Raw genomic sequence first — 10,001 nt, 5'->3', positions numbered from 1 at the left:
AGGAAAAACACACACCTTTAATCCAAATCTTGGGGCTACAAGACACACCTCTAATTGGGCCACACCTTCTCCTATAAGCCTATATAAGCACATGGAAGATGGAAACCTTGGTTCATTGCCTGTTTGCCCTCAACTTGATAGCAATTGGATCAATTCACTGGCACTAGAGCCTACTTCTTCAGAAGTCCAGCATATACTGAAGACTACCTGAGACTTCTAGCCTTGTGCATTAAGTAAGTACTGGCTTTAGCTATTGTGGGCTTAGCTGGACTGCAGTTTCTAAGTCACTGTCATAATTCCTCTTTCTGTATGTATATAGAGAAGTTGATTCTGTACATTGTTACTCTACAGGACCCTGACTGACACCACATGAATGAAATGAGAGTCTCTAAAATTTTCCAGTCTTCAGAAGTTGGATATGAAAGCTAAATCTAGTTATTATTGATCTAAGTGTCATCATACACCACACACACACACACACACACACACACACACACACACACACACACAATTTAGCACTGGTAGTTGCTGGTGCTAAATTCTGTGAATAATGTTCAAGTCTAGATAAATATTATCAGAGAGATACAAATGTCCAAAGTCATAGAAAGGGGAACCTAGGAGAATTTGAAACTAAATTTTAATAATTATCTATAATTGTGTTATTCATGGTAAAGACATAAGAAATCCTAGCTCTTTTGTGTGTGTGTGTGTGTGTGTGTTTGTTTGTTTTTTTCTAAGCTACCTCCAGGAGAAATGTCTGACAACTTGGCAGCTGAGAGCTGGGGCTCCACACAGATCACCATCCAGACATTTTCCTTCAGATGGACCATAAGCAACTTCTCTTTTTGCCTGGAGGAAATGAGGGAAGCCATTGAAAGTGTGACTTTCTCATCAGGAGCCAATGACAAACTCCATGGCTTTTGAGAGTACACCCCACTGGAAGCGATGAAGATAGCAAAGATTACCTGTCAGTTCATCTACTGTTGCTCCGCTGTCCAAAAAGCCCTGTTTGGGCGAAGTTGCACTTTTGGATCATAAATGCTGAAGGAGAGAAATGCCAAGGACTGTGAAGCCAAATTGTCTTTAGGTTTGTGCCTGGTGGAGGCTGGGGATTAAAAAAATTCATCCTTAGAGATTTCTTGTTGTCCCAGGCAGAATGCCTTCTCTCTGAGGACCACCTGACCCTCCTGTGCAAGGTGTATGTGGTTCAGGACTCCTGAAGCATTCCAGGACAGAATACGACATTGGCAATCAAAGTTCCAAGTTGCACTTTGATGGATGAGCTGGGAGCACTGTGGGAGAATTCCCGATTCACAGACTGCTGTCTCTTGGTATCTGGTCAGGAATTCTGGGCTCACAAGGCTATCTTAGCAGCTCGCTCTCCAGTTTTCAGGGACATGTTTGAACATGAGTTGGAGGAAGTGCAAAAGAACCGTTTTGAGATCAAGGACCTGGAGCCTCAAGTCTTCAAGGAGATGATGGGCTTCATTTACATAGGGAAGGCACCAAACCTCCACACCATGGCCACTGGTATGCTGGCAGCTGCTGACAGGTATGGCCTGGAGTGCTTGAAGGTCATGTGTGAGGATGTCCTCTGCATGGTCCTCTCCATGGAGAATGCTGCTCACACTCTCATCCTGGCTGATCTCCACAGTGCAGAGTGGCTGAAAATGCAGGCACTGGATTTCATTATAGTTCATGCTTCTGAGGTCTCTGAGACTTCAGGGTGGAAGGTCATGGTGGATTTCCATCCCCACTTGCTGGCTGAAGCATTCCATGCCCTGGCTTCTGCACAGAGGCCTTTCCTAAAACCCACTCTCAAATGCCTGAAGAGATAGGTGTTAGCACCTGCTTCTTTGTGACCTACACCTGTCTTCCTGAAGTAGCAGCCACTGTTGTTACCAGCGACTCCCAGGTAGACTATGGTATTGCTGCGGCTTTTATGTTGAATCTGAGAAAGGACAGCATCATGGCTCAGGATTTAAAACCACTGGGAAGAATGTGGAATGCTAGTCAGCTGGACAGCCCTGGACTCTGGTTCATTCTACCTCAAATCTACCTTGTTGCTGTACTGATGTGATAGTTGTCAAGTGAGTTGGAAGCTGAGATTGAATTTAGTTGATTGCAACAAATGCATCTCAACAGTGGTTCTTTGGGCTGAGACATGTCTGGATTTGACTGAGCAGAACCCATAAACAGGGTCTCAGAGCAAAGGGAAAAATAAACATGAATCTGTAATAATATGAGAAGGGACAGACAAAGAAGCCTTTTTTTAAAGCTCAGGTTGTAAGGACTGAAGTGATAACTTTGATGGGAAGAGCACCTGTTGCTCTTGCAGAGGACACCTGGACACTTCCCAGCAAAGACAGGAGAGGTTTCAACCATGATTAACTGGATATGCACAGGGTCAGAGGGACTTTCTTGTTTCCATGAGCATATACATTTCTGTATACAACACCTTACAAATAAAATGCAAAATGAAAAAAATGATGAAGTTCATTGTGTGTTTTCGTGGTTTCTTTGTTTAGGGAAGTCAAGTTTAGTGCATCAAGGTCTGCTCCACTGTGGAGGTTTGTGCAGACTCCTCAGTGCCCCCTCCCTATTAAAACCCTTTCTCCTCTTTCTTATCACACAGTGTCTACTGCTGCAACTCATTTTTCCTTCTTTCCTTCATTACTTACTTGACTTTATATCATAAGATGATCAATCCTCATTCAGAAAGGCAAATGGGGCAGACATCAGAAAAAAAGTGACAAAAAGTAACAAGACAGGAGCCTACCACAGAGAGTCTTTGAAAGACTCTACCTGGCAGGGTATTGAAGCAGATGCTGAGACTCATAGCCAAAGTTTGGGCGGAGTGCAGGCAATCTTATGTAAGAAAGGGGAAATAGAAAGACTCGGAAGTGTCTGGAGCTCCACAAAGGAAACAACAGAACCAAAAATTCTGTGCCCAGTGGCCTTTTCTGAGACTGATTCTTCTACCAGATTCCATTTATGGAGATAACTTAGAACCCCTGCACAGATGTAGCCTGTGCAGCTCAGTCTCCAAACGGGCACAGAATAAGGGGAACAAGAGCTGTCTCTGACATGAACTCAGTGGCTGGCTCTTTGATCATCTCTCCTTAAGGGAGTGGGGTTCAGCTTCACCTGGCCACAGAGAAAGACTCTGAAAGACAGTCCTGATGAGACTTGATAGGTGAGGGTCAGATGGTAGGGGAGGATGTCCTCCCCTATCAGTGGACCTAGGAATGGGCATGGGAGGAGATGATTGATGGAGAGAAGGAAGGATTGGGAATGAGTGAGGGTGAAGGCTACAGCTGGGATACAAAGTGAATAAATTGTAATAAATAAAAAATTATATTTAAAAAATCTAGGGAGGAAACAGAAACCATGAAACAGAACAACTACTTGATAAGGTATCCAGAAATCAGCACCTAGACCTATAATCATTCCAATTCCAGATTTGTAGGCTTAGATTTTTCACCAAACCTACTTTATTTGGGGTTCTTATACAACTTTAATGCCTTTTCAATCCCCACCCCCATCCTAAGTATAAGATTAGAAGGGAAAAGGGCTGTAGACCTCTGTTGTCTACTTCCTTCTGATTAGGGTCAATGGGTCTGTAAGGGATTACCAAAATAAAGTTATTAGGATACCAACTGCCCAGTCCAAAGACCAATAACAAACAGTAACATGAAGTCAGAAAAAGCTGCAAGACTCAGTTGAATTGCCTGGAGAAGTTCTCTGGAATGTTTCTCTCTTCAAAGTCAAGTGTCAGAGCACTAATACCAGTGTAGACATGTCAACCCAAAAAATGAAGCCTCACTGTGTGGGAATCTATATATATCTCCTCTCCTCAGAGTCCTCACAGAGATGGTCTCAGCTGTCCAAAGTCACACCCCTTGCATATGAGGGGTCAGAGCAAAATATCACATGCCCTCTTACCAGCCAACCTATAGCAAAACATCATGTACCCAACTTGCAGTAAAACATCACATGACAAAACTGAGTCTTCAGGGAAACCAGAAACTTCCACATCATATCCTTATTTCTGTTTAAAAAAATGTAATTTTACCTTTTACATTAATAATCTACACACAATAAGGATAATTATAATTATGGGAACCATAAGACTAGAACTATATATCAAATAATAGTCAAACAAAACTACATTAAATTTCTACCAATAAATAATAATTAAACAAAATAGCTTTTACATTTCCAAAGTCATACAAAATAACCTGAATTTCTATCAATATATAATAGTTACACAAAATAACCTTAAATTTCTATCCACATACAATACAAAATAACCTTAAATTTCTATCAATAAACATTAATTAAAACCTAAAAATGTAACACATCAAATGACCAAAAACATCCTCCCCACCTTTTGAGAATGGGAATATCCTATATGCAAAGATATCTTTTGAGTGGCCTATGAAAATCTGGGATAATGTTCATGTCCCATGAAAGGTAGCTGAATATTTGTTGTCCATTATTTCTGTTGTCTGTCTGGTCTCTGTGATGTCTGTCCAGTCTCTGTGTTGTCTGTCCTTTGGCCTAGCCCTTTGAAGATGATTTGCATGCAAATTTAGAAAAATCAGTAATTGAGGTAAAACAAAACAAAACAGAACAATTTGCAGGAGTGGATCACTGGGGCTATTTGCTTTGTGAGGACCCTCATGTCTCAGGTGATAAGAGGTTTTCCCTGGTCAGAACTAATCTATATAAGTTTTGTTGGTAAGCATATATTGTCATTCCCTGTAGATACATAAGCCTAACTACATCCCATCTCAAAACTATTGCAGATTTCCATTCTGTTATCACATTCTTAAAGTATATTGGTTGACCTAGATCTTCAGTGTTTTTTTTTTTTTTTTTTTTTTTTAGTAACACAGTGTCTCTCAGGTGCTGTTGTTCCTTTTTTTTCCAAACATTAAGAAAATTTAGAATTAACAAAGCATTATTTACTTTGTCCCTGGGTTTTCTTTACTCCTCCTTTTTTTAAATAAGCATCTCTTCTAAGGTGTGATTGGTTCTTTCTTCAACTGCTTGTCCTGTAGGATTGTAATACCTGTAATGTGCTTTATAGTGTAATATGCAAAGAATGGTTTCGTCTTATTGGCTACATATGTGGGAGCATTATCGGTCTTAATTTGTGTACATATCCCCTTAATTGTCATTATTTCTAATAAGTTTATAATTGCACAATCACTCTTTGCAGAACTTGAAGCAGTTGCCCACTGAAAGCCTGAGTATGTATCAATGGTGTGGTGTATATACCTTTGTTTTCCAAATTTTGCAAAATGAAAAACTTTCATCTGGCAGATTTCATTTTGTGTTTGGTCCCCTTAAGGTTACTACCAGTAGGTAACAGAATTTGGTTATATAAAAAACATGTAGGACATATTTTTTTTATTACTCTTTCTTTAGCTTGTTGCCAAGTGATAGAATTTTTTTTCTTGAAACATTTCCCATCAACATGATGTTTCTCATGAAATTTAGAGGCTTCTAAAACATTCCATATTCATAATTGCTCAGTTTCCTCATTTGCTTTTGCTCGGTGAAGCTGTATGTGACAGAATGGATAGTTTCTACTTCTGATGACCTGTTGTAATCACATAAATAAGGAAGTTATTTCTGAGCCTGGTTTATCAGGAACAAATTCAGCAGTCTCTACATGGAAAACAACTCTTTCTGCATATAAATAATCAGTAATTATATTAAGAGATTCTGGAAAGTCTAATAATACCATAAAGATTGCATACAGTTGTGAGTTTTGAACTGAGGTATATGGACTTTTGGTCACCTTTTTGTCTGACTTATAACCTGCCAGTACTATCCTGTTTGCATCAGTCTAGAATGTTGATGCCTCTGGAATTGCTGTTCTCTTTACAATATGTGGAAGAATCCAATTAGTTCTTTTTGTAAAATAAATACATCTGCTTTTAGGATATTTATTATTAATTTCTCCCAATGAGTTAGACAAACTCTTTGCCAATCATCATTGATCACCCACAATGACATTATCTCAGTATTAGTAAGAGGCACTACAATTTCAGCCATATCTCTTCTTTTAGAATTCGTTCAGAAATATTTTCTATATATGTTGGGACCAATTAAGTAATGATGAGGCACACAACAGATCTTATATGAAAGAGGTTTATTAGATGGGGATGAAGAGAGAGAGAGAGGAGAGAGGAAGACATGATGGAGGGAATATAGAGGGGACACCTAGACAGAGAGAGGGGAGAGGACAAGAAGGCAAGAGAGGCCAGGAGAGAGACAAAGTAGTGGGTTGATCCTTTTAAGGAGCAAAGTAACCATGCCTGCCAGGTGTGGCCACCTTGCCTGTGACACATAGGTTGCTAGGCACCCCAGAAGCAGGTGTCTAAATACTTACAATATATGTCTTCAGTTTTTTAAACTTTATGTGCTCAAAAAATCCATTCTATAATGCTGTATTCCAATTGCATAATGAGCTCAGAGGAGAAAGAGTTGAAGTCAAAATGACCAAAATGCAATCAAGTTCAGGATCAATTTGATCCACATAAGCATCTTGCAGGTTTTGTTATTCAGGAGTTAACTCTTTTGCTGCTTCAGCTGTTGGACATCTTGGACTATTTAAATTTGAATCTGCTTGAAAGTTTGAAACAAATTACTTAACTCATAAATATTCAATCCAATGATAGGCTTCAGCAAGTTAATATCTCCCATTAATTTTTGAAAATCATTAAGACTTTGCAATTGGTCCTTATGGATTTGTACCTTTTGTGGTCAACTTATTTGATGACTGATTTTATAACCCAAACAACTAAGTCAATCTGCTCTTTGCATTTTCTTCTGGAGCATTCTGTAACCCCATCTTGGTAGAATTTTTTTTGTGTTTCCTTAAATATTTTCTCTGAAGTATCTATATCAGAATCAGCTAACAAAATATCATCCATGTAATGATATATGAAAGATGGAGGAAATTGCCTACTAATTATTTCTGATGGTTTTAACACAAAATATTGATTTAAAGTTGGATTATTTAACATTCTCTGTGGCAACATCCTCCAGTGGTATCTCTTATTGGACCACTATTGTTCAGAGTAGGTACTGAGAAAGCAAACCTTTCCCTGTGCTGCTTATCAAGTGTATTGTGCAAAAAGCAGTCTTTCAAAGCAATTATTATTATAGGGCATGCTCTAGGTAACAAGGAAGGTAAAGGAAGTCCAAGCTGCGAAGGACCCATTGGTTGAATAACTCTATTGACTCTCTTAAAACTATTATCATCCTCCAATTTCCTGATTTACTTTCTTCAAGAAACACGGGTGGAATTCCATGAGCTTGTAGACTCTACTATATGTTGAGCCTCCAGCTGCTCTTGAACAAGTTCTTTGATGGCCTGCAATTTTTCTTTTCTTATGGGCCACACAGGTCTGTTTGATATCCAGTTCAAGGGCAAGGCTGTTGGTATTTCAGCAGTGGTTCCTACTATAAATTTGGAAAGTCAATTACTGTGATGTCCTGTGTTTGACAATGGGCACAGTTTATACTTTTTTTTGATCACCTATATCTATACCTTTTCCAGAAGCATCCAACATATGATCGCAAGTACCTCATTTTCTGTCCCTGAGATTGCAGGAATATTAATTTGAGTACCCCATGGTTATGAACGATCCTTTCCCCATAAATTGATGGGAAATTTATGTCAGCCAGATAGGGTCTCAACTTTCCTATTTGCCCTCCTGTTCTCCCACCTTTAATCCACCTGACACATTGTCTTATCTGCAATAATTTACCAATTCCTGTAAACTGTGTTATAAACCTTCTTTAGTGGCCAGTCTGGATTCCAAGACTTTTGGGAAGGTATACTGGCATCAGCTACTGTTTCCACCAAACATTTTATTTCAACACCATTCATTTACACCATTAATTTGGGTCTCAGACTTAACTACTGTTTGCCAGAACACACGTTTTCTAGTACTCCCCAAACCTTCTGTTCTCTCTATTGGAGCAGCCTTGTCCTTGATGTAAGGAAACAGTAACACTGAGCAATTCTATCCCTTGCATTAATTTGCATCTTTTGTTTTTTACATATGCCATGATTTTAATTTCTTCCTGCAATCCCCATCTGTGACACCTAGATGCATAATAAATCCTTGAGAAGTTAATCTACTTCTTCTCAGGATCATTTCTACTGTCCCTGAAAGTAAAGGACCATAAACACCAGTGACTATCTTGTAACATTCCACATTTGGGGATAGTGAAAGAGGAGTACCTGTGGCCATTTCCAGAGCTCCAGTACCTTCAGTAGCATACCTTAGGTCATCAATACTTAGCTGTCATATTCCTGTCTGCTTGGTACCTCTTGGATGACTGAGGGAAGATGACCACATTGTCTGTTGTGAGGCCTCGAGGTGACAGGCCCCTTTATTTGTTTTCCTGATGACAAGAGTTTACCATGACTTCCTTTGCCACCAGAGCTAACAAGACCCTTAAAGCTTTTGCATTCCATGGCAGCCAGAAACGGCTTGTGCTCTTCTACAAATGCCAATTTCTTCAGAGTCAATAGGCCTACTCTTTTGAACTCTGAAGCTTCTAGTCTTACAATTACTTTGGAAAAGGCCAGATCACTACAATTGTGACACAGGGTGTTTTTATCTCTGAGATTTCTATCTATAGGGTGTCCAGTGATATTGTCATTATGCTCCTGAGAACTAATATCTGTTGTCTCTCTTAACCATTGGTCTATTGGGGCTCCTTGTACTTTTAATGGCCTAATTGCTCTCTTACTTTCAATATTTGAGTTTTCAAATGGCAAGATCTCTATCAACTACTTTCTGGTTTCAGGAGCTGGTATAGCTCTATTGATGGCAGAAGTCAATCTCTATAAGAATTCAGTGAAGCCTTCTCCAGAGCCTTGTATTACCTTAGTAAAAAAGATAGTTTTTTCTTCTGGGTCCTCAACCATGTCCCACACTCTTAAAGCTGCAGCACAACATTGTTCAAGTATGACTTTATCATATCCGATTTGCTCTTTTAAATCAGCATAACGAACTTCACCAAACAGTTGGTCTTTAACATTATCCTCCTTGCTATATCATGATGTTGCACTTTCATGGGGAATGCATCCCATACTTTAAAATAGACTCTTTACAATGTCTTAAATCTAGCATGTCTATTGGATGCCACTCCATCTCATCATAAGCTTCACCACCATCTTTAGCAGGTATATGCTGCAGAAAACCTGGAAGGCTGATATGCCTGAATTGGCGAATGTAACTCCTCTGGCAGTAAACTTGGCTCTACAGGAACCAAATTACCCTATACCACCTAAGGCTCTGATAGGGCCCCTTGCTGCAGGGAGATGCTCTGGGCACCTGGTGATGAAAAGGTATGGAGAAGGGTGGAGCTGCAGCCTGCCTTCCACCCTAGATTGCTTCCCTCCTTTATCATGTGGGAAATTTCTTGTGTCAGATGCCAAGCCTGAAACCTGTTGTTGTCCCACTTACTTCTTTTGTTTTTCAAGCAAACTCTAGGCAAAAATTCTGTAGGGGCACAACCAACTCTGCAATCCTTTTCAATACCAGATAAATTCGTGAACCTTCTGAGTTTTCAACGTTCCCTGAACTTTTTTCTCAACGGTATATATGAAGACCACAAAACAAACCAGAAAATTTCCTCCAGGAGCAAGACAAGAGACTCCCCTGCAGCAAGAGCTGTTCTTTTGCCAATCTCCTTAAACAACACTGCCAACCCATCAAAACCTGAGGTTTAGTCTATTATGTTAGAATCAAAGTTACCCGTTGTGCCTATGTCACATTGGCCACCTCCTGTAGATTTTCACTAAACCTACATTTTTAATGTTTTACTTTATTTTTTAATATTTAAACATATATTATTTTTAATATAATTTGTTATTTGTTACAATTTATTCACTTTGTATTGTAAGACCTGGAGTCTTACAATACAATACAATACAATACAATACAATACAATACAATACAATA

At 39.3% G+C, this 10,001-nt stretch overlaps 1 pseudogene; it reads left to right on the top strand.

The window, feature by feature from the left end:
• Positions 1 to 747: 747 nt before the first annotated feature.
• On the top strand, positions 748 to 1,838 carry LOC129676351 (speckle-type POZ protein-like; annotated as a pseudogene).
• The last annotated feature ends 8,163 nt before the right edge of the window (positions 1,839 to 10,001 follow it).

The sequence above is a fragment of the Psammomys obesus genome, unplaced genomic scaffold (assembly GCF_907164565.1).
Source record: "Psammomys obesus unplaced genomic scaffold, mPsaObe1.curated_primary_1811, whole genome shotgun sequence".
NCBI classification, from domain to species: domain Eukaryota; kingdom Metazoa; phylum Chordata; class Mammalia; order Rodentia; family Muridae; genus Psammomys; species Psammomys obesus.
The sequence above is the reverse complement of the archived record's forward strand: the minus strand, read 5'-3'. Positions and strand labels throughout refer to the sequence as shown.